The 26,751-nt window shown below is 39.7% G+C and overlaps 1 protein-coding gene across 1 annotated transcript in view; it reads right to left on the bottom strand.

Annotated features, from left to right (window-relative positions):
* The window catches only part of MYO1H (myosin IH), a 148,592-nt gene that overhangs the window by 70,239 nt on the left and 51,602 nt on the right, over positions 1–26,751 (bottom strand). The gene's annotated exons all lie outside the window — the stretch shown is intronic.

Below are 26,751 nucleotides of genomic sequence, written 5' to 3'. Positions count from 1 at the left end.
AGACCAGCCTGGGAAACACAGGGAGACTCTCATCTCTATTTAAAAATATATAAATATAAAAGAAAAAGAAAGTAAAAATGTATTTCAGTCCCTATGTTACATTACACTACACACTACACACACACACATACATAAACTTGAGATGCAGCTTAGACCTAAGTGCAAATTAAAAATCTATATAAAGCTACTGGAAGTAAACAAGGGGACTATCTTTGTTTTTTGGTTTTTTTTTGGTGGGGGGAGACTATATTTGTAACCAGAGGAAGGCAAAGTTTTCTTAGATGAGAGCCAGGAAAAAATAATAATAAACAAAACAAGAAATCAGACTTTGTCAAATATAAAGCTTCTCATTAGGAGACACTGTTAAGAAAATAGGCAAGTCACAGACCAGTAGAAAATATTCACAAAATATATAGCAGCGAAGAATTTGAATCCAGAATAAACAGTCCAATAGAAAAAAAGAAAAACGAAAATTTGGCAAAAGACTTAAATGGATATTTCACAAAGGAAGACAGACAAATTGGCAATAAACACATAGAAAAATGGTCAACATTGTTAGTCATCGGGAAAACACAAAACCACAATGAGATACCAGAACAGCTAAAATTAAAACAGAACTGTTCGGAACCTCAGAACAGTTAAAAACACTGACAACACCAAATACTGGCGAGGACGCGGGGCACACAGAATTCTCTTACGCTGCTGGTAGGAAGGCAAAGAGAATCACTTTGGGAAAAGATCTGGCAGCTTCTAATGAAGTTAACCGTGGCTCTATTCTTTGATCCAGCAATTCCACTCCTAAGTATTTACACAAGAGAAATGTAAACATACGTCCACAAAAAGACTTGAACATGAAGTTCAACTCATGCTCAACCTTATTCAGAATGGCCCCTAACTGGAAACAATCCAAATCCCCATCAACTGAAGAATGGCTGTGGCCCATCTGTACAATAGAAGGAGGACAGCAATAAAAGAGAAATAATGGGTACATGCAACAGCATGGATGACTCTCCCAGACATTATGCTGAGTTTGAAAGAACCCAGACACAAAAGAGTCATACTGTAGGATTCCATTGATATGGCACTCTGGGACAAGCAAAACTAATCCACAGTGAAAAATCAGAACAATTGTTGCCTAGTTGGGGAGTTGTCAGGCCAAGGACATTTTTGGAGTAATGGAAACATTCCATATCGTGATGTGGCCGTGGGTGACATGGGGTCAAGATAAATTGTTAAAATTGTGTGCATTTCACTATGTGAATTTTAATTTTGAAAAAGAACTGTAAAAAATAAGTGGTGAAGAGGTGGGGATTGGCTGGAGGTATGAATAAAAACGGAACCACAGAATATTAATTGCTAAAGCCAGGTGGTGGGGAGAGGGGGTTATGATACTACTCTGTTGACTTTATATACATTTGAAGTTTTCCATAATAAAAAGTTTAAAAAAAAAAACAGAACGGCCACCAGATGTCTCCCTACACTAGCCAAAGGGAGCTAGAAGAGCTATAATCACTAGCAACCTAACATTCAAAACAATGCATTTAGATAAAACACTATTTTAGTGATTCCAGGCTAGGTGTGATGGCTCATGTTTGTAATCCCAGCACTTTGGGAGGCCAAGGTTGGGGGATCACTTGAGCCCAGGAGTTTAAGACTAGCCTAAGAAACATGGTGAAACTCTGTCTCTACTAAAAATACACGAACTAGCTGGGTGTCGTGGTGTGTGCCTGTAGTCCCAGCTGCTTGTGGGGCAGAGATGGGAGGATCACCTGAACCTCAGGAGGCTGAGGCTGCAGTGAGCCATGATTGCACCACTATACTCCAGTCTAGGCAACAGAATGAGACACTGTCTAAAAAAAAAAAATATTTTAGTAATCCCAAGTATTCCCAGGCTGTACCACATTTAGCATAACATAATGATTAAGAATAATAATGAAGACTTATAGCATAATGATTAAGACTTTGGAACATGAGTCTTTCCAAGTTCAAATCCCATCTTTGTTGCTTCCTGGCAGTACAAGCTTGGGAGAGTCCCAAGTCTCTGTTTCATCTCTATAAAATGGAATGATAATTGTACTTACCTCATAGGGTTGTCAGTTTCACCAGAACCGGGTAAAGCACATGGAACAATGGCAGGCACAATTTAAACTCAGTGAGTGCTTGCTTTCATCATTGCTAGTATCAGTAATCACGATTATTAGAAATAGAAACATAGTGGATAGCCTGGGGAGAAATGTCAAATGTGGGTGAAGGGGAGGAAGGCAGCAAAACACACTGCCATGTGTGTACCTATGCAACTATCTTGCATGTTCTGCACATGTACCCCAAAACCTAAAATGCAATAAATAAATAAATAAATAGAAACATAGTAAAGCAAAAAGTCTGATTAGGAGTCAATGAGCTCATATTAAGCTGGAGGTGGGTTGGTTTCTGAAACAATGTCTAGAGGTGGACCCAGAAATAGCTCAGTCAGGTTGCTACAGGCAGAGGATACGAGATTAACGGAGCTTCTCTCTTAGCCTGGTCCTAAGGATGGGAGCGCGGCGTACTCCTGCAGTCAGCCTAGGAACTTATGTGACTTGAATCCCAAAGAAGTTTGACAAAACCTTGTAGATTAAGTAACATGACAATGATTTTTAACTTGCAAAGGTCAGAGCACACTCCATTCACTTCAGGCTAGAGTTTTGCTTGTTGCAATATTTCAGTTCTAACACCTCAATTTCTTTGTCTGTTGATTTCCAGTTATCTTTTAAAGGGCATGGGAAAACGAGAGTGTCCCAATAAGACTGACATGAACCGTCAAAGGCATGAATATTGGGACATAAGGGAGAAGGGTTATGAAGAAACTGGAGTGATTCAGCCTTGACCAAAATATAATTGAGATTTATCATAAAGAGAGCATTAAACCCAGATTAAATAAGAGGGAGGAAATTAAAGAGATCTTCAATCACACCTAAGAACATTAAATCAAATTAAGTTACATCTACGAAAGAACTCCATCTTTGGGGTGATAAAACAGTGGAGGATCCTAACTGTGCATACCCATGGTGCGAGGATCACAGACTCTGTCTGTTACAGGGTTCTGGCAGTTACGGTGACTGTGAGGTGATGGGGACTGGGTTAGACCCGGGAATGAACGGCCATCTCAGGGGTGTAGCTGCTGTCTGCTGGTTGACATCAGGCACACATACAGGTCTGTGTGTTGCCAGACCTTCTGATTATTTAAATCAGAAGTTTGGAATTATATACGCAGTCCTGTCACACAATTTACCCTTGCAGGACACTAGTCTGCAGCCTCTGCAGCAAGCCACTCTTTGTCTTGGGTGGTTTAGACCTCTTGCTCATCTAAAAGCAAGGGAATCAAGGAAACACTCAAACCAGGACCATTATTTTGGAAGTATCATGTACTCAGGGATGATCTGACCACATCATCTTCTACATAATCAAATGCTTGACCCAGTATGTGGAGTGGAGTGGGGGGTGGGGAGATGACAGGGAGGCCACAATATGTGGAAAGGTGGTCAGATGCCATGGTAGAGATGGAAATGCCTGCCAGCTCTTCCATGGGCTTCCCCATATTCACAAACGCCCTTGCAGTTAGGTGGAGTTGCTTGACTACTTCTGGCCAACTGGCTGTAAATAGAAGTGACATTTGTGCAAGACCCGTCCAATGTTATTAGAACTTCTTTGAGATATATATATATATCTCTCAAAGAAGATATATATATATCAAAAAGATATATATATCTGATATATATATATATCAAAGAAATTTTTATATATATATAAAATTTCTTTGATACTGCAGTGACTAAGAATTTCTCTTGTTGAATGGACCAGCCACAAGATCAAAATAGCCTGGATTCCTGAGCCATCACCTAGAGGAGAGACATCTTGAAGGGTCATCCAGATCCACAGCAGACTTTGTGTTAGCAAGAAATAAACTCCTGTTATGAGAAACTTCTCAGTTTTGGGGCTGTTTGTTATTGTAGCTGAAGGCTGCTTATCCTGACTAATACAGATGGGGAACAGAACTTTCCCACTGAGAGGACAGCAGTTTGAATGTGAGCCACAGTTCTTGCAGGTTAAACTTAGCCAGCTGTTTTGGCAACTGCCCTAAAGTTCTGGAGGAAGAGTAGGGGCTGTTTTTTTAAGGGGAGAAGAGGGTGAATGATAAGCCCTGAAGCTGTCATTTTTGAATTTTATTCGAAACTTCAAAATCCTTTGTTTAAGGGAAATGTTATAAGAAACCTCAATATGTAAAATTGAGTTGATTTCCTCAGTAGGGGTTGAGAGTTTCACTGGGTTGCCCCACAGAAACATGGGAGGGGGTCTGGGGGATGCCTAGGGCAGAGGAGAGTTTGCAAACCCTACATAGACCCTGAGCCTTGATTGCCCAAGCTCCACTATTTGAAGACTTCCTTTACATGGATGCTCATTATCTGTGTGCCATCAGTACTATTTTTTACTTCATATATTTCTTTAAATATATTTTTCCTGTAAATATATACAGTTAAAGATATTTTGAAAATTTCTCATACACAAAACTAACAAAAGCACAATAAACCCAATATACACAGCTTCAACAAATATGAACTTAGGCCTTCTCTTATTCCAGCTATGTTCCACTACTCCAGAACTGAGTTATTTTGAGGTAAATCACAAAACGTTATATCACTTTATTTGTAAATATTTTACTAGGTATCTCTAAAACATAGGAACTCTAAAAATATACAGGCACATATATATCTATATGTAATCACAACACCATGATCATAAAGAACACCGTAATTCCTTAATACTAATTATAATATCCAGTGTTCAAATTTCTCTAGTTATATATCTTTTGCAATTGGTTTATTCAAATCAGGATCCATACAAGGTCCACGCATTGCATTTAGCCAACGTGTCTCTCAAGTCCCTTTTGTTCTATAGGTTCCGTCCATTTCTTTCTTGCAATTTATGCAGAGGAAATTGGACAATTTGTCCTATAGAATTTCCCACACTCTGGGTTTTGGTCATTGCTTTCTTAAGGAGTCATTTAGCACATTTGTCTCTCTCCTGCATTTCCTGCAAACTGGTCGTTTGAATTAGAGGTCCGAACAGATACAAGATTGATTTGTTTTGGCAAAAAATAAAAAAGGCTTCCTAGGCAGGGAGGTACATTTCCAGAAGGAGACACACGAGGGCTGGCTGTCTTTTTAGGATGTCAGTGTTCTCTGATTCACACTGCCCAAATCCATATTTTCTTAGGAGTTGGATATTCCAGTTCTAGCAAACCTTCATTCATTAGATGAGACTGTTCTATAAAGAGAAATTTCCCTTATTAACTATTTGGTTGCCCTGTGCTACGGCTTGTAAAGGAAAGGGAGGATAAATGTTTGATTTGCTCGTTTTCAGAATAATGAGTTAGTCCCGCTGCATCCTCCCAAGGTGACAATGAGTTTTTAATATCATTGCAAATTCACAGTTTACATGTGTTTGTTGTTTCATGCCATGATGACAGTTAACCCTTTTTTTTTTTTTGAGACCGAGTCTTGCTCTGTTGCCCAGGCTGGAGTGCAATAACGTGATCTCAGCATTGCAACCTCCACCTCCTGGGTTCAAGTGATTCTCCTGCCTCAGTCTCCCAAGAAATTGGGACCACTGGTGTGGGCCACCATGCCCGGCTAATTTTTGTATTTTCAGCAGAGACAGGGTTTTTACCATGTTGGCCAGGCTGGTCTTGAAATCCTGACCTGAAGTGATACACGACCCTGGTCTTCCAAAATGCTGGCATTATAGGTGTGAGCCACCATACCCAGCCTTAACCTTAGTGTTCTATCTCTTCTCCTTTTCTCCTGTCCAAAAATTCCAGTTCAATGACATAAGCAATTTTTCATTGGCTTTATAAACAATACACACAAAACAGTCTCAAAATAACACCAACATTGTCACCAATGTGATTATTAGAAACTGTCTAAAATTTTTTGAATTCTTCGTCCTCAGGGTAAACCTCCCTGGAGTTGTAGAGACACATTACTATGTTTTTTAGGTTCACTTGAACTAGTCAATCTCTCTTTCTAACAACCAGATGCACATTTTTTTTTTTCATTTTACTGTTTATGTCAGTGGATTGATTTTTAAATTTAATTTTGTTTTATAAGTATGTAGAATATTTAATGATAGCAAGAAATAAAATAGGGCATATTCAAAGAACTAGCTCCTGTCTTTACCCTTTTCTCTCCATTCTCTTTCTTCCTCCTCCTGTAAACAACTATTTTTTAAATGTTAAAATTGGTCCAGGTGCAGTGGCTCTCACGTGTAATCCCAGCACTTTGGGAGGCTGAGGCAGGAGGATCACTTGAGGCCAAGAGTTTGAAACCAGCCTGGGCAACAAAGCAAGACCCAATCTCTACAAAAAGTAAAAAATGAAATGAAAATTTTAAAAAGTTAAAATTTCTGGTCAGGTTTGGTGGCTCACACCTGTAATCCCAGCACTTTGCAAGGCTGAGGCAGGTAGATCACAAGGTAAAGAGATCGAGACCATCCTGGCCAACATGGTGAAACCCCATCTCTACTAAAAATACAAAAATTAGCTGGGCATGGTGGCAGGTGCCTGTAATCCCAGCTACTCAGGAGGCTGAGGCAGGAGAATTGCTTGAACCCGGGAGGTGGAGGTTGCAGTGAGCTGAGATCACACCACTGCATTCCAGCCTGGTGACAGAGCTAGACTCTGTCTCAAAAAAAAAAGTTAAAATTGCTAAAACAGTTTCTTTTTAAAATATAAGCAATTTATCTATAGATTTGTTTTCCTCCTTTCTTAGGTAAATGTTTACAAACTCTGCATGCTATTTTTCCATCTTGTCTTTTCTGGAGCTCATTTGGAAGTTGTTTAGGGAGATATTTCTCATTACTTTTTAGAACTGCAGAGTATTTCACTATTTGCGCTTACTATATCATAGTTTACTAAAACAATCCCATAGTGAGGGATCATAGCTAGCCTCTCTCTGATAGAAACTGACAGAAAGCAATGGCAAAAAAACCCTCAATGGGACATAAAAAATAAAACACCATAATCAACTTATACATGTAGACCATTGCACCCAACAACTGGAGCGTACACATTTTAATTAAAAACACATGAAACTTAAATGGACATTATTCCCACTCATAAAGTAAATCTCGAGTTTTAAAAGACTGAAATCCCACAGAGCTGACTCTGATGAAGCCCCTAAGTCAGTGCTGCTGAATAGAATCTTTTGGCAAGATGAAAATGTGTGATAGCTTCACTGTTTAGCACAGTAGCCTCTAGCCACAGGTGAGGCCTCTTAGTACTTGAAATGTGGCGAGACTGAGGAACTGAAATTTGTATTTAATTTTAATTTGTTTAAACACATAGCCACAGGTGACCGGTGCCTAGTACTCAGGGAGCACAGGTTTGGATCTAACTTCCAATTCAAAGAACAGTGCGGAATGGAAAATACACTAAACAATGCTGTAGTTAGTATGCAATGACCTTAATCCAGACTAGGAGATGCTACAGGAAAATCTAGCTAGTTTCTTCAACATTTGTCCAAGAAAACAGCAAGAGAACCTATATTTTAAGAGATGAGAGAAGAAAATGCAACTCAAAACCACAGTGAGCTGCCACTTCACACCTACCCCCATCCCTCCCTTCCTGTCTCTCTTGCTCCCTCTTACACCATGTGATCTCTGTACACTCTAGCTTCCCTTTCCCTCCCACTATGAGTGTAAGCAGCCTGAGGCCCCCACTAGGGAAAATGTCAGAAAATACGTATTGGCAAGGAAGTCAAAAAATGAGAACTCTCATCCATTGTTGGTGGGAATATAAGATGGTGTAGGTTGGGCATGGTGGCTCACACCTATAATCCCAGCATTTTGGGAGGCCCTGGCGGGCAGATTGCTTGAGCTCAGGAGTTTGAGACCAGCCTGGGTAGCATTGTGAGACCCCCATCTCTACAAAAAATGAAAAAAAAAATAGCTGGGTATGATCGTGCACACCTGTGGTTCCATCTATTTGGGAGGATTACTTGAACCTGGAAGGTCAAGGCTGCAGTAAGCCCTGATCACACCACTGGACTCCAGCCTGGGCAAAAGAGTGAGACCTTATCTCAAAATAAATAAATAAATAAATAAAGGTGCAGCCATTTTTGAAAACATTCTGTTAGTTCCTCCAAAGGTTAAACAGAGATACCAGACAACCCAGTAGTTCCACTCTTAGGTATGTACCCAAGAGAAATGGAAACACGTCCATGATGCAGTGATGACTATACAACTCTGCAAATATACTAAAAACAAGTGCATTATACACCTTAAATAGACAAATTGAATGGCATATGAATTGAAGCTCAATAAAAATGTTATTTTTAAAAAGAGATGAAAAAGGCTTGTCAGTAATCACAATGTATGGCATTGTGGTTGTGTTTTTTAAAGATTCTGTATCACTTGGAAATAAATACTGAAATGGGGAGGAAATGACATTGTGTCTGGAATTGTATCAAAGTAACCTGGCTGTGGGAAATACCTGGGGAAGGAGGTAAGCCATCATTGGCCATGAGCTGATTATTATTCTGGTGGTGACAGTTACTAGGGGATTCACTATGCTATTCTTTCTGCTTTTATACAAAGCTTATTGGTTGCATAACATATAGAATGTTTGTATGTTTCATAATACATATTTAACATGTCTGACAATAAATTAAAGATTCTTTAGGAATAAATCTAACAAAAGATATATAAGGCTACTACAGGAGAAAATTATAAGACATGATTGGATAAGCAGAACTGATAAAGCCATTGAGGCAGAATGCAGCTTGGTGGTTGCCAAATGCTGCGGTTTGGACATGGTTTGTTTCCATCAAGTTTCACATTGAAATTTGATCCCCAGTGTTGGAGGTGGGGCCTTACAGGAGGTGCTTGGGTCATGGGATCCATCCCATGGATCCCTCCTGAATAGATTACTGCCCTCCCTCAGGGTGAGTGAGTTCTCACTCTGTTCCTGCAAGAGCTGGTTATTTAAAAAGAGCCCATCAGGTGGTACCTCCTCCTCCTCTCTCTTGCTTCCTCTCTCACCATGTGATCTCTGAACATGCTAGTTTCCCTTTATCTTCCACTATGAAGTCCTCACCACGTGCAGATGCCCAATCTTGAACTTTCCAGCCAACAGAATTGGAAGCCAAATAAAACTTTCTTTCTTTATAAACTATTCAGCCTCAAGTATTCCTTTATAGCAACACAAAATGGACTAAGACAGCAAGGGATGGTGGGAGGGAACATGAGTGAAAACTGCTTCATGGGAAGATATTGTACTTTGGAGTGATGGAAACATTTTGGAACTGTAAAGAGGTGGTGGCAGTACAATATTGTGAGTGTACAAAATGCCACTGAATTTGTTTACTTTAAAACAGTTACTTTTGCCAGACACAGTGGCTCATGCCTATAATCCCAGCACTTTGGGAGGCTGAGGGGGGCGGGGGATAACCTGAAGTCGGAGTTTGAGACCATCCTGACCAACATGGCAAAACCCCATCTCTACTAAAAATACAAAATTAGCTGGGTGGGGTGGCACATGCCTGTAATCCCAGCTACTCAGGAGGCTGAGGCAGGAGAATCACTTGAACGTGGGAGGCAGAGGTTGCAGTGAGCTGAGATTGTGCCATTGCACTCCAGCCTGGGCAACAAGAGCGAAACTCCGTCTCAAAAATTAAAACGGTTAATTTCACATGATGTGACTTTCACCTCAATAAATTTTTAAAAGGAAAAAATTAGAAAAAATTAAAGAACAATTAAATAAAAGGGTATACCATATTCATGAATGGAAAGACTCAGTATTATAAAGATATTACATTCTCCCACATTGGTCCTTACATTCAATACTAGCACTATCAAAATCCCAACAAGTTTAAGTAAAACTTGACAAGCTGTTTCTGAAATTTTTGTGAAATTGCAAAGGACCAAGAATAGCCAAGATAAGCTTTATGCAGAACGACTTACTGTTGTCTGTGACTTGATCTACTTATTACCAAGCCATACTGTAAAACTACATTAATCCAAATAGTATGACATTGGTATGGGGATACAAAGACACCATTGTAATAGAATCCCCAGGATCAGACCTACAAATAAATGGACACTTTATGTTGACAAAGGTAGCAGAACAGAGCAGTGAGAAAAAGGCAACCTCTTAAAAACATCATCCTGGGACATCGGGAGGTGTGGGCAAAAAAACTGTACGCCTACCTCACACCATACAGAAAAGTACTTTTCAGTGGATTAACGACCTAAGTGTGGCAATAAAAAGAAAGGAGTACTGATACATGCTACGCCATGGATGAACCTTGAAAACATTACGCTAAGTGAAAGAAACAGTTACAAAAGAACCAGTATCACATGACTTCATTTATATGAAACATTTCCATGTCTATATTTCCATATAGACATGGAAAGTGGATCCGTGGTTACCAAGTGCTAGGCAGTTTGTGGTGACTGCTAAAGGGCTTGAGGCTCCTTTTCAAGGTGTTGAAATGTTCTAAAATTAATTGTGGTGACGGTTGTGTAACTGTGAATAAACTAAAAACCTTGAGGTATCTACTATGAATTGTATGGGTTTCAATTATATTTCAATAAGGTTGTTACCAGAAAAAATCTAAATGTGAAAGGCAAAACTATAAAGCTTTAGAAGAGAATATAAAAGATATCTTCATGGCCTTAGGGTAGGAAAGAATTTGTTTCTTTCCATTGATTGATTAAGACAGGGTCTTGCTGTGTTGCCCAGGCTGGAGTGTAGTAGTGCTATTAATAGCTTACTGTAACCTCAAACTTTTGGGCTCAAATAATCCTCTTACCTCAGCTCCCCAAGTAGTTGGGACTACAGACACCCACCAGCACACCCTGCTAATTTTTTTTTTTTTTTTTTAGAGAAAGGGTTTCGCCATATTGCCCAGGCAGGTCTCAAACTCCTGGGCTCAAGTGACCCACCCACCTTGGCCTTCCAAAGTGCTAGGATTACAGCTGTGAGCCACTATGCCCAGCCAGGATTTCTTCATAATTCACATGAAAAATCATCAACCATAAAGGGAATGATGTGCAATCTTGATTACATTAAAATCAATACCTTTTGTTTATTAAAAGACATAAAGAGTGAAGCGCAAAGCTATGGTGGTGGGGAAGCTATTTGCAACACATAAAAAGGATCTAGACATGAATAAGAAAAATCAAACAGCTCAATCTAAAAATAGGATGGTGGCAAACAGGCATTTTATATACAAATTGAATGGCTGGCTGAGTGTGGTGGCTCACACCCATAATCCAAACACTTTGGGAGGCTGAGGTGGGCAGATCGCTTGAAATCACGACTTTGAGACCAGCGTGAGCAACATGGCAAAACCCTGTCTTTATAAAAAATACAAAAATTAGCTGGGTGTGGTGGTGCATGCCTGTAGTCCCAGCAACTCAGTAGGCTGAGGTGGGAGGGTAGCTTGAGCCTGGGTGGTAGAGGCTGCAGAGGGCCGAGATCGTGCCACTGCACTCAAATCTGGGTGATAGAACCAGACCTTGTCTCAAAAAAAATAATAATAATAATCAGGCAAGTGTGGTGGCTCACACCTGCAATCCCCAGCATTTTGGGAGGCCAAGGTGTACAGATCACTTGAGGTCAGGAGTTTCAGACCAGTGTGGCCAACATGGCAAAACCCTATCTCTACTAAAAACACAAAACTTTGCCGGGTGCAGTGGCAGGCACCTGTAATCCCAGCTACTCAGAAGGCTGAGGCAGGAGAATCGCTTGAACCTGGGAGGCGGAGGTTGCCATAAGCCGAGATTGCACCACTGCACGCCAGCCTGGGTGACAGAGTAGACTCCATCTCAAACACAAAACAAAAATCAAATGGCCAATACAAATATGAAACATGCAAATTAATACTCAAATACAATTTTATACTTACCAAACTGACAAAATGTTAAAGCCTACGAAGACAAGCTGGCAAAAATGTAGAGCAAGAGAAACTCTGATACTACATGGATGGGAATGTAAATTGGCACAATTACTTTGGAGAACAAGTTAATATAGCCTAGTAAAGTTGAAGACACATATCCTCTGTCCAAGCCACTTCATTCCTCGTTTATGTGACGTGGGGGCAAGCATAGGAAGGTACATGGCAGCATTATTTATAACATCTCCAAAACGAGAAACAAACTCAGCTTTCACCAGTCTAGTAATACGTTGTCATTATGATTGCATAGTGGTATAGTCATACCACAAACAGTTATAGAACTCACAGTCTGCCAGGCACTGCCCCAAGTGCTTCCCATTCATGAATTCATTTGAAAGCTTTCACGAATCCTGTGAGGTAGTAGGTATTTTAGCTCCCATTTTACAGATGGGGAAACTGAGTCAGAAAGAGGTTAAATAACTTGCCACATAGCTGGTACATGTCAACTGAGATTGAAACAAAACAGCCTGACTCCAGAATCCATATTCTTTTTAACACACTCCAGAAGGACAAAAAAAATGATGACTTATAGAAATGGAAAAACAAGCCAATTTGGGATAGACTCAACACAAATATTTAACTCAATCATTATGTTGTGTACAGCTGTGGAAGGGAATGCATAATACACTGATCAACATGGCTCAATCTCTAAAAACAGCATTGTTCAAGGAAAGCCAGTCACATAAGAGTACATGTAGTTTAACTCTATTATAACAGGGTTTCAAACAAGCAAAATTAAGCAATCTATTGCTTTCTTTGAGACAGAGTCTCGATCTGTCTTCCAGGCTGGAGTGCAGCAGTGTGATCTTTGGCTCACTGCAACCTCCACCTCCTGGGTTCAAGTGATCCTCCTGCCCTAGACTCCTGAGTAGCTGGGATTACAGGTGTGCATCACCACTCTGGCTAGAGAATACTTTTATAGGTGGTAAAACAACAAAGAAAACCAAGGGTGGGTTTTGTATCTTTCACTGGGTGGAAGCATATGAGTGTTTGCTATTCTGTAAGTTTTACGTATTTATATATACTCTTCTATGTGTAATATTTTGTAATAAAAATATAAAAGAAACTAGACCAACCTCATTTTAGGATTATCAATACTAATTCCTCAATAAGTGTTTAGCAAGTTGAATTCAACAAAAAATAAAGAAATGATAAAACATGACCAAATGGGATTTATTCCAGGAATGTTATATTAGAAAATCTAGTAATAAAATAGATCATTTAGGGATACAATATTAGAAAATCTATTAATAAATAGATTTACCAAAGCAATAGGTCAAGTGAAAAATTATACATCTTCATAAATTTAAAAAAATCATTTGGTCGGTTCAATTTTCATTCTTGATAATTACATTTATCAAAAACAGTAGACACTTATTTAACATTATAAAATACAGCTATGTCGCAGAAGCTAACACAATACTTAATCATAAACATAAAAGCATGCCTCTTAAAGTCAACAAAACGATGTGAATTTTCTTTATCATCCTAATTGGAAGTACTAGCCAATGCAATTAGATAGGAAGAGGAAATAAAAATACAAACACTGGAGAAGAAAAGCATCTGCAGATTACTATTTCCGTGGAAAATCCAAACATTATACATGATATGTAAATTCAGGCCACATAAAAAGTTAATAAACAAAAATTATTTGGCTCTAATGTAACCAAATAATCATTAGTTAGAACATGCAATGGTAGAAAGAACTCCCCTTAAAATATTGACAAAAGAGATAAAATATGGAATAAGCTTATCAACAAATGTGCCAGATTTCTATAAAAATAATTTTAATACACTCCTGAGGAACACACACAAAAATTCAAACAAATGGTAAGATATACTGTGTTCTTGGGTAGGGAGATTCAATATTATCAAGTTATTAATTCACCTAAGTTCAACTATAAAGTCCCATGTAAAATACTGCCATGATTTCATGCTAAACAAATTGAGTCTAAAGCTCATATAGAAAAATAAGTAAGACTATCCAGGAAATTTCTGAAAGAAGCAAAAAGATTAATGAGAAGGTACAAGCCTTAGCAGATACTAAGACATAAACTCAATGGTGTTAATCAAGACATGGCATATGTCTTTCATTAAGACATAAATTCAATAGCATATGCTTGCATATGAATCGACAAGCAATTCAACATGGCTAAATGGAAAGAACAGAACTTATCTAAAACATACAGGGGGATTTATTCAGTGGTTAAGGTAGCATTTCAAATCCATGGTAAGAAAATGAATTATTCAATCAATGGCATTATGCAATTGTGAAAACTCAGAGAAATGTCATCTAAAAAGTGTGAATTTTACTGAATCTAAATTATAGCTTTATCAACCTAATTTTCAAAATTATGTTGGAAACACTGAATAGTTCCATAAAAGAAAGGCTGGACATTCACGTCATATTTTACACCAAAATAATTCCAGAAGGATCAAAGATTTAAACACTAAAAAAATAAAACGAAAGTACTAAAAGAAAACATAAATAAAAGAAGAAATACCTAAGTATGATTTAAAAATTCAGAAACCACAAAAGAGCAGACTGTTCTATTCAACTATGTAGAAAATACTTATCCTAGAAAAAAAATTGTAAAAAGAGTTAAAAGACAAAGCAGTTTTGAGAAAAATATTTACAATTCATATCTCAGATAAATTAGTTTATGGTTTAATATATAAAAAGCTTCCACAAATCAATGAAAGTCCAATGCCCCACACAGATACACCAAAAAATGAAGAATGTAAACAACAATTCACAGAAAAGAAAACACAACTTTGTCTTTTAAACATGTAGAAGCTACTCTATTTCACTCAGAAGAAAAATGCTATTCAAATATACTGAGATACCATTTTCACTTTTGGCACTCCGATAGCTAACATTTGAGAACACACTCTCAGTGAGTGTGGAAAGGAATTACTGCCATCTATTATAGGTGAGAAGGTAGGTATATTGTAGAACCTTTATGAAATGTAATTTGAAAGTGTATTTCAAAAATTAGGTATATATTCTTTGACACAATAATTTCATTTCTAGATATTTATCCTCTAGATATGCCCTCATGTGAACAAAATAATAAGCAACCTAAATATCCATTGATAGGAAACAGGTCAATTAAATTATGGTTCATGCATCCAATGAAAGACTATAGAGTGACAGGCCCTCCTAAATAGAATGCTACCATCTGTATGAAAAACAAGACTGGGCATGGTGGCTCACACCTGTAATCCCAGAGCTTTGGAAGGCAGAGGCACAGATCACTCGAGCTCAGGAGTCTGAGACCAGCCTGGGCAATATGGTCAAACTCTATCTCTACAGAAAAATACAAAAATTAGCCAAGTGTGATGGTGCACACCTATAGTAGCCATGTAGGAGGCCAACGTAGGAAGATCAGCTGACCCTGGGGAGGTAGAGGCTGCAGTGAGTCATAATTACACCACTGCACTCCAGTCTGGGCAGCAAAAAAAGAAAGAAAAAAAGAAAAAAGAAAAACAATGTACATGCACATACATAGATGCTTATAAAATCAAAATATCTCCCTAAAGGAATGCCCAAGGAATTGAAAACAATAGTTGCTTCTGGAAAAGAAGGCTTAAGCTTTGTTATCGATACCTGTTAGCTCTTTCTAAATTTTGTAACTTGTATTTGAAACATTTATAAAATAAGCAAATTTCCCCATTATTAAAGATCTCTTCACCCTATTTGCTTCTTTATAGCACTTTGTACAACTTGCAGTTATGAAACTGCCATTATCCTAATAACTGCAGCTGACAGCAATTCTAATTACTTGATTCTTTGATCTGAGGCTGAGTCCTTCTAGAAGCTTCTCAGGGGTAAGTCTTGTTCATTCTTTGTCCCCAGCTTCTAGCTCAAGTCTTGCCACATAACTGGTGCTCAGATTTGTCAAATGAGTTAATAAATTCTGTGCCATGTATAGATTTGAAATAATCTAGAGAATGCAAAGAGGAAGCATTCTAGCTAAAGCCACTGGTCTGAGAGAGAGCATAGGTGAAAGAAGGAAAATCAGCATCGATTTACCCAAATGTACCTCCCTGCCAATAAAATGTAATATTAACATGGGTAGTAGCCCTTTCTATTTATTGAGTTTTTACTACACACAGAACCCAGTAACTGGGCAGTTTACAAATCTCTGTCACATGTATTACCCACAACAACTCCACAGCCAGATGATATCTTCCTCGTGGTGAAAGCAGAAACAGAGAAGCTAAGGGATGGGGGAGGCTGTGGAAGGGATCAGAATCTCAGCCTCGTCCCACTGCTGGGTAGATGTGTGACTTTGACCAATGTCACTGCCTCCTTTGAACGTTGGCATGGTAGAGGTGCCAGAACTACCTTCCCACCTACATCTTCTTCCAAGAGAATCCTTTCCCTTCTCAGTCCTGTTGAAAGGACGAGCTGAGCTGGTCACATGTGGACAAGGGCATGGAACTACCCTGGCTTCAGCCGAGGAGGGGAATAGACCTATACTGGCAAGATAGAAACTGGTCCAGGAATCTGGGTTAGGGGGTGATATGATTTGGCTGTGTCCCCACCAAAATCTCATCTTGAATTATAGCTCCCCCAGTTCCCATGTGTCATGAGAGGGACCCAGTGGGAGGTTATTGAATCATAGGGGCAGGTCTTTCCTGTGCTGTTCTCATGATAGCAAACAAGTCTCATGGGATCTGATGGTTTTATAAAGGGGAGCTTCCCTGCACAAGTTATCTCTTGTCTGCTACCATGTAAGATGTGTCTTTTGTCTTCTGCCATGATTGGGAGGCCTCCCCAGCCACGTGGAACTGTGAGTCCATTAATCCTCTTTTTCTTTATAAATTACCCCATCTGAGGTATTTCTTTATCAACAGCATGAAAATGGACTAATACAGGGAGCCTATGAGGCTTAATTAGTCATGGAGAAGTAAATTACAAGGTTATGACAACCTATGCTGCTGACCATACTGGCCAATGCATAGGAAAGACATCAGTTTGCAATCCCAGAGACAGAAAGACAGATAGACACAGACTCTAACAGCCTGGGAACTTTTTGGTTCCCATGAGATCTGGTCATATGTCGTAACGTGGCACACATGTATATGTGTGTGTGGGTGTATGTGTGTGAGAGAGATTTTTAAATATTAATACCCATCCCATTTTTAAGCATCAAACAATCTGGAAAGCAAAAGCCACTCTCATCTCTTTAAACCTCAGTCTCTCTCCCCAGAGGTTTACCACTCTTCATTGTACATCGTCTAAAAATTTATGCCAAGATATCATTTGTTTTTTGTATTTACCCAGACAGAATCGCATAAGATGCAGCATACTGCATTTTGCTTTTTTCTTCCTTAACAATATATTCTCTTGGATAAAGAAAGTGTGGTACATATATACTATGGAATACTGTGCAGCTATAAAAAAGGATGAGCCTCACGCCTGTAATCCCAGCACTTTGGGAGGCAGAGGCGTGTAAGTCACCTGAGGTCAGGAGTTCGAGACCAGCCTGGCCATAATGGTGAAACCCTGTCTCTACTAAAAATACGAAAATTAGCTGGGTGTGGTGGCACATGCCTGTAATCCCACCTACTCAGGATGCTGAGGCAGGAGAATTGCTCGAACTCAGAAGGCAGGGGTTGCAGTGAGCTGAGATCACGCCACTGTACTCCAGCCTGGGTGACAAGCATGAAACTCTGTCTCAAAAAAAAAAAAAAAAAAGAAATATCCTTTGCAGCAACATGGATACAGCTATAGGCTATTATCCTAAGTGAATTAATGCAGGAACAGAAAACAAAATATGGCGCGTTCTTACAAATGGGAGCTAAACACTGGGTGCTCATGAACATAACATGGCAACGACAGAGACTGGGACTCCTGGGCAGAGTGGGGAGAGGGTGGGGAAAGGGTTGAAAACTGTTTATTGTGTGTACTGTGCATTACTCAACAAACCCAAGTAACAAACCTGCCCATGTACCCCCGAATCTAAAATAAAAGTTGGAAAAACCCCAATATATCCTTAACATCTTTTCCTATCAGAAAGAATCATTTTATTATTTTTTTTTTTTTTTGAGATGGAGTCTTGCTTTGTTGCCCAGGCTGGAGTGTAGTGGCACGATCTTGGCTCAACCTCCACCTCTTGGGTTCAAGCAATTCTTCTGCCTCAGCCTCCCGAGTAGCTGGGATTACAGTCATGTGCCACTATACCTGGGTAATATTTGTATTTTCAGTAGAGGTAGAGTTTCACTATGTTGGCCAGGGTGGTCTCAAACTCCTGACCTCAGGTGATCTGCCTGCCTCAGCCTCCCAAAGTGCTGGGATTACAGGCATGAGCCACCGTGCCTGGCCTACCTTATTTTTTTTAATGACTGTATACTGCTCCATTGTTTATTACCTTCTGTTATCTGCCAAACATCTATTCAGCTCTTTTTATATCACAAGCCCGGCTTTAGGCTCTTGCTTGCAACATATCAGTGAACAAGCCAGAAAGATATTCCTGTCCCTGAGGAGCTGACAGTCCTAGAGACTTCAGTTGCTTTTCAGTTTTGCATGTCACAAACCATCTTGTAACAGGCATTTCCCTGCTTATAATTTGGCCTCTTCTTTGAGAGAACCAATAGGAGATATTTGCAGAGGAGGAATTTCTGGGTCAAGACAGTTTGGAGAGCTTACTTAGCAAATATTCTTCAGAAAGATTGCTGCTGGCCATGGGGGATGGTGCAATACCTGTAGCCTCAGCTACTCAGGAGGCTGAAGTGGAGGATCATATGAGCCCAGGAGTCTGAGGTTGCAGTGAGCCATGATTGTGTCACTGCACTCCAGCCTGGGTGACAGAGTGAGACCTTGTCTTTAAAAAATAATTTTCTTTTTTTAAAGATTGCCTCAACTTTCCCGTCCACAAACTGGATATGAAAATGCAGTTTTTCCCAAATCTGTTTAGTACTGGCATTATGGGCCTTTGTAAAAATTTTCTCCAGCCACATAGCTGGAGATAGAAGCACTTCTTGAATTGCAAGTGGGAGAGAACATATTTTTGTATAGTTACTGGGCTTTTGTATTTCTTTTTCTATGATCCACCTACTCATACCCTTCCTAAGGGTCTAAGAACTTATTTTTGTCTTTTATTTGAACAGTGTCTTTGTAAAGTTAGGAAATTAGCCTTTTCCGATGCACTATGAATATTTTTCCCCATTTTCCCATTTGTCTTATGACTTTGCTTATGAAACTTCCTGCAGAGAAACATCTGATGAAGGTAACTACATAAAAATGAGTTTTTCCTCCCCCGGAAGTAGCAGATAATAAAATGACAATTGATATACAGGTTGAGTATCCCCTTATCTGAAGTGCTCGGGACCAGAAATATGTGGGATTTTGAACTTTTTTCTGATTTTGAAATATTTGCACGATACTTGCTGGTTGAGCATCTCACATCTGAAAATCTGAAATCTAAAACCCTCCAGGGAACGTTTCCTTTGAGCATCAAGCGGGCACTCATAAAGTTTAGAATTTATGGGCATTTTGGATTTTTGGATCTGGGAAGTTCAATCTGTAGTAATATGTGACAATGTTTCTGTAGCTGGTAAGCGGCAGAGCTGATGTTCAACCCACATCCATCACTCAATGGCCTTTTGCATATCAAATGCAAATGTTTTATCCATGTATGTTCACTGCTCAATTTTGCTCTTTGTTGCTCTGCATTTATAATTGTTTTTCTGCATCTGGAGGAGAGTCACTGATTAGGCCTGCACAGAGAGCTTCCCATTCTTTGGCAAGGAGATTGTTCTGGAAGTTCAGAAGGAGGCACCTGAGTATGGCTGCTCCTCCTGCTTAAACCATGAAACAAACCCCACAGCTATAAGGTCCAAGCCAGTTCCACAGCTGTGTCCAGGATTCTTACGTGGATAGACTTCAAGAGTACCAAGAGACCCCTGACTTCTCCAAGCCTGTCCCCACCTTGAATAAACTATAGTATTGGCTAACAATTCACCCCTGGAACCCTTCACTTCGGGCACTTAGATTAAAGTTGATGGGCCACTGGTACACAGACTAAAGCTGATAGAACAAAATGTTTGGGACATTTTGCAAAAAGAAATGATTGGAAAGGAAATGCATAAGAAGTTCTGGTAAGAAGTATCTGGGTGGTCTAGGCCAGTGCTTCCCAAGCTTTTTGTCATTAGGCACTGGTTTCGTGGAAGACAACTTATCCATGGATGGGAGAAGAGGGAGGGAATGGTTTCAGGATGAAACTGCTGTTCCTCCTCAGATCATCAGGCATTAGATCCTCATAAAGAGCGTTCAACCTGCATCCCTCGCATGCACAATTCATAATAGGCTTCACGCTCCTATGAGAGTCTAATGTTGCCGCTCATCTAACAGGAGGTGGAGCTCAGGCAGTAATGCTAGCTCTCCCACCACTCAGCTCCTGCTGTTTGGTCCAGTTCCTAACAGGCCTCAGACCAGTACCAGTCCACTGCCCAGGGCTGGGGACCCCGGTCTAAATGGCAGGAGCTCATAGAAGCATCCATGCCCCCCACTTCCCTCCCGCAGCCTGCATGCTGGTTCTGGCCCATGGCCTCATGTTAATCATCTCACCATCTTATTTAATCCTCGCAATACCTTTGTGAAATAGGTGTCGTCATCTTGATTTTGCAAAAGAGCAAACTAAGGCTTAATTCTCAAAGACCCGCATATGGTAAGCAAGGAAGGCAGGATTCAAACCGACAGCTGAACTCCAGAGCCTATGCTCCCAACCAGCCTCCAACCAAGCTCACCACCTCTACTGAGGCTCCAAGTGTCCGAGGGAGGAGAAAAGTACCTGATAGAAGAAAGAGACAGAATAAAACCCCAAAGCCATAATTCTAAATAGAGGCTTGATCTACTTCAGTTTTGCCTAGATATAGCCATCTGCCTGGGAAGCAGTTTCAGTTTCATGACAGAACTAGAATGGGCCTATGCTGAGCTATATTAGTGTTAGTTCAGTTGCTGGTTCTTGTTCAAAGATTACCTTGTTTATTTATTTACGAGACAGGGTCTTGCTTTGTCACCCAGGCTGGAGTGCAGTGGTATAATCATAGTTCACTGCAGCCTTGAACTCTGGGATTCAAAGCGATCCTCCTGCCTCAACCTCCTGAGTAGCTGGGACTACAAGTGCACACTACCATGTCAAGCTAAGTCTTGTTTTTAATTTTTTGTAGAGATAATTCTTGTTTTTAATTTTTTGTAGAGACAATGTCTTACTATGTTTCCCAGGCTGATCTTGAACTCCTAGCGTCAAGCAATCCTCCTGCCTTGGCCTCCCAAAGCACTGAGAATAAAGTTGTGAACCACTCCATGGGGGCCAATATTCAACATTCTTAAAGAAAAGAACTTTCAACCCAGAATTTCATATCCAGCCAAACTAAACTTCATAAGTGAAGGAAAAATAAAATCCTTTGTGAAAAAGCAAGTACTCAGATTTTGTCACCACCAGACCTGCTTTACAAGAGCTCCTGAAAGAGGCACTACACATAGAAAGGAACAACCAGTACCAGCCACTCCAGAAACATACCAAATGCTAAAGAGCATCAACAAAATGAAGAATCTGCATCCAGTAACTGGCAAAACAGCCAGCTAGCACCAAAATGGCAGTATCAAATTCACACATAACAATATTAACCATAAATGTAAATGGTCTAAATGCACCAATCAAAAGACACAGACTGGATAAAAAGCCAAGACCCATCGGTGTGCTGTATCCAGGACACCCATCTCACCTGCAAGGATACACAAAGGCTCAAAATAAAGGGATGGAGAAAGATTTACCAAGCAAATGGAGAGAGAAAAAAAGCAGGAGTTGCACTTTTCATCTCTGATAAAATAGACTTCAAAGCAACAAAGATCAAAAGAGACAAAGAAGGCCATTACATAATGGTAAAAGGATTGATACAACAAGAAGAGCTAATGATCCTAAATATATACAGACCCAATACAGGAGTACCCAGATACATAAGGCAAGCTCTTAATGACTTACAAAGAGAGTTAGACTCTCACACAATAATAGTGGGAGACTTTAACACTCCACTGTCAATATTAGACAGATCAACCAGACAGAAAATTAACAAGTATATCCTGGACTTCAACTCAGACCTGGAACAAGCAAACCTGGTAGACATTTACAGAACTCTCCACCCCAAATCCACAGGATATACATTGTTCTCAGCACCACATCACACCTACTCTAAAATTTACCACATAATTGGAAGTTAATCACTCCTCAGCAAATGCAAAAGAACGGAAATCACAACAAACAGTCTCTCAGACCACAGTGCAATCAAGTTAGAACTCAGAATTCGGAAACTAACTCAGAACCACACAGCTTCATGGAAACTGAACAACTGGCTCTTGAATGTTGACTGGATAAAGAATGAAATGAAAGCAGAAATAAAGAAGTTCTTCGAAACCAATGAGAATGAAGACACAACATGCCAGAATCTCTTGAACTCCTAGAGACATTTAAAGCAGTCTCTAGAGGAAAATATATAGCAATAAGTGCCCAAATGAGAAGAAAGGAGAGATCCAAAATTGACACCCTATAGTCAAAATTGAAAGAGCTAAAGGAGCAAGATCAAAAAAACTCAAAACCTAGCAGAAGACAAGAAATAACTAAGATCAGAGCAGAACTGAAGGAGAGACACGAAAAACCCTTTAAAAAAATCAATAAATCCAGGAGCTGGTTTTTCAAAAAGATCAACAAAATAGACAGACCACTAGCCAGATCAATAAAAAAGAAAGGAGAGAATAACCAAATAAATGCAATAAGAAACGATAAAGGGGAAATCACCACAGATTCCACAGAAATTCAAACCATCATCAGAGAATATTACAAACAACTCTATGCACATAAACCAGTAAACCTGGAAGAAATGGATAAATTCCTGGACACCTGCATCCTCCCAAGCCTAAACCAGGAAGAAGTCAAAACTATGAATAGACCAATAACAAGATCTGAAGCTGAGGCAGCAATTAAGAGCCGACCACATAAAAAAAGCCCAGGTCCAGATGGATTCACAGCCGAATTCTGCCAGACACACAAAGAGGAACTGTTACCATTCCTTCTGAAACTTTCCAAATAATCCAAAAAGAGAGAATCCTTCCCAAATCATTTTATGAGACCAACATCATCCTGATACCAAAATCCGGCAGAGACTCAACAAGAAAAGAAAACTTCAGGTCAATATCCATGATGAACGTAGACACAAAGAATCTTTAATAAAATACTGGCAAGCCGATTGCAACAGCACATCAAAAAGCTTATCTACCATGATCAAGTAGGATTCATCCTGGGGATGCAAGGCTGGTTCAACATACGCAAGTCTATAAATGTAATTCACCACATAATAAACAGAACCAAAAACAAAAACCACATGATTATCTCAATTGATGCAGAGAAGGCCTTTGACAAAATTCAACAGCCCTTTATGCTAAAAACCCTCAATAAACTCGGTATTGATGGAATGTATCTCAACATAATAAAAACTATTTATGACAAACCAACAGCCAATATCATACTGAATGGGCAAAAACTGGAAGCATTCCCTTTGAAATCTGGCACTAGACAAGGATGCCCTCTCTCGCCGCTCCTATTCAATATAGTACTGGAAGTTCTAGCCAGAGCAATCAGGCAGGAAAAAGAAATAAAGGGTATTCAAATAGGAAAGGAGGAAGTCAAATTGTCTCTATTTGCAGACGACGATAGTATATCTAGAAGACCCCATCATCTCAGCCCAAAACTCCTGAAACTGATAAGCAACTTCAGCAAAGGATACAAAATCAATGTGCAAAAATCACACGCATTCCTATACACCAATAACAGACTTAAAGAGAGCCAAATCAAGAACCAACTGCCATTCACAATTGCTACAAAGAGAATAAAATACCTAGGAATACAACTAACAAGGAACCTAAAGGACCTCTTCAAGGAGAACTACAAACCACTGCTCAACGAAATAAGAGAGGACACAAACAGATGGAGAAACATTCCATGTTCATGGTTAGGAAGAATCAATATTGTGAAAATGGCCATACTGCCCAAAGTAATTTACAGATTCAATGCTATCCCCATGAAGCTACCAATGACCTTCTTCACAGAACTGGAAAAAAACAACTTAAACTTCATATGGAACCAAAAGAGAGCCCGCATAGCCAAGTCAGTTCTAAGCAAAAAGAACACAGCGGGAGGCATCACACTACCAGACTTCAAACTATACTACAAGGCTACAGTAATCAAAACAGCATGCTACTGGTACCAAAACAGAGATATAGACCAATGGAACAGAACTGAGGCATCAGAGGCAACACAACATATCTACAACCATACAATCTTGGATAAACCTGACAAAAACAAGCAATGGGGAAAGGATTCCCTGTTTAATAAATGGTGTTGGGAAAACTGGCTGACACCTTACACTAAAATTAACTCCAGATGGATTAAAGACTTAAACATAAGACCTAACACCATAAAAACCCTAGAAGAAAATATAGGCAAAACCATTCAGGACATAGAAGTATGCAAGGACTTCATGATCAAAACACCAAAAGCATTGGCAACAAAAGCCAAAATAGACAAATGGGACCTAATCAAACTCCACAGCTTCCGCACAGCAAAAGAAACGGTCAAACAGCAAAAGAGTGAATCGGCAACCAACAGAATGGGAAAAAGTTTTTGTAGTTTACCCATCTGACAAAGGGCTGATATCCAGAATTTACAAAGAACTCAAACAGATTTACAAGAAATAATCGAACAAGCCCATTCAAAAGTGGGCAAAGGATATGAACGGACCCTTTACAAAAGAAGACATACATGAGGCCAACAAACATATGAAGAAGTGCTCATCATCACTGGTCATTAGAGAAATGCAAATCAAAACTACATTGAGATACCATCTCACGCCAGTTAGAATGGCAATCATTAAAAAATCTGGAGACAACAGATGCTGGAGAGGATGTGGAGAAATAGGAACACTTTTACACTGGTAATGTGAGTGTAAATTAGTTCAACCATTGTGGAAGACAGTGTGGCAATTCCTCAAGGACCTAGAAATAGAAATTCCATTTGACCCAGCAATCCCATTACTGGGTATATATCCAAAGAATTATAAATCGTTCTACTATAAGGACACATGCACACGAATGTTCATTGCAGCACTGTTTGCAATAGCAAAGACCTGGAATCAACCCAAATGCACATCGATGATAGACTAGACAGGGAAAATGTGGCAGATATACACCATGGAATATTATGCAGCCATCAAAAATGATGAATTTGTGTCCTTTGTAGGGACATGGATGAACATGGAGAACATCATTCTCAGCTAACTGACACAAGAACAGAAAATGAAATATTGCATGTTCTCACTCATAGGTGGGTGTTGAACAATAAGAACACATGGACACAGGGAGGGGAGCACTACACACTGGGGTCTGTTTGGGGGGAATAGGAGAGGGACAGCGGGGGGGGGGGTGGGGAGCTGGGGAGAGATAGCATGGGGAGAAATGCCAGATGTGGGTGAAGGGGAGGAAGGCAGCAAATCACACTGCCCTGTGTGTACCTATGCAACTATCTTGCATGTTCTTCACATGTACCCCAAAACCTCAAATGCAATAAAAAAAAGGAAAGACAGTACCTTTTCTCCCCTACAAAACAAAGCATAGTGGATAGACTTTTCAATAATGAAACTTAAATGCAGAAGAAAAAAAGATTATCTTTTGGCTCAAACCAGACTTCAAATTATAAAACTATAAGGCTGAATACAGGAGGAAGATGTCCTTTCAATAAATCTCAGTGTCAGCGGACTCCCGCCTTCTCCCACGAAAATAATCAAGGACATGTTGATGTCACCCAACAATTATTTGGTGACTTGTGGTTTATTGGGAAAAGCTCTCATGTTTGCTGACAGAATTGCTAAGTCTTTGGGTGGCTGAGCAATACATAATATTGGTTATCTGCTTTCTCTTTCCAAAGTTCAACAGAAAGCAATCTGCCCCAATCCAAAGACCATTATTAGTGCCTCCTGCGGCTGCATGCTTCACTTGCAATTTCTGTGTGTCCAAATCTCACCTGCTCTGTTATTGACTCAGTTGTTTTCTTTGCAGTGATACAAAATTAACAACAGCAAGGCCTCCCTTCTTCTTGTTCTATATAATAGTGTCTACATAGCAAAGCTTTGGGTTTGCTGGTTAGTTGTTTTTTCTTTTTCTTTTTTTTTTGTGAGACAAGGTCTTGCTCTGTCACCTAGGCTGCTGGAGCGCAGTGGCACAATCACAGCTCACTGCAACCTCGACCTCCTGACCTCAAGTAATCCTCTGGCCTCAGCCTCTTATGTAGCTGGGACCATGCAGGCATGTCCCACATCACCTAGCTAATTTTTAAAAATTTTTCATAGAGATGGGGTTTCACCATGTTGCCCAGGCTGGTCATGAACTTCTGAGCTCAAGTGATCTTCTTGTCTTGGCCTCCCTAAGTGCTGGGTTTATAGGCATGAGTCACTGCACTGCTAGTGTTTTTGTCATACATATTAAGACATAACTATACTCATCTCTATGCTAGTTAGAATCATCTAGATGCTCTCATTTTGTGAAACCAGTTTGATTTTTTTAAGCTTTTTTGGGAATAAATGAGTTAGCAAATGACTCAAAAATGAGTCGTGAAAACCCAAATAGTGGCTATCTCTAGCGAATATGAAGGGAGTTAAATGGAGGAGGTACATGAGAGGCTTCTGGGGTGCTAGAATCTTC

Source organism: Callithrix jacchus, chromosome 9 (genome assembly GCF_049354715.1).
Source record: "Callithrix jacchus isolate 240 chromosome 9, calJac240_pri, whole genome shotgun sequence".
Lineage (NCBI taxonomy): Eukaryota > Metazoa > Chordata > Mammalia > Primates > Cebidae > Callithrix > Callithrix jacchus.
Note: the sequence above shows the minus strand (reverse complement) of the source record. Positions and strands in the feature narration are given on the sequence as shown.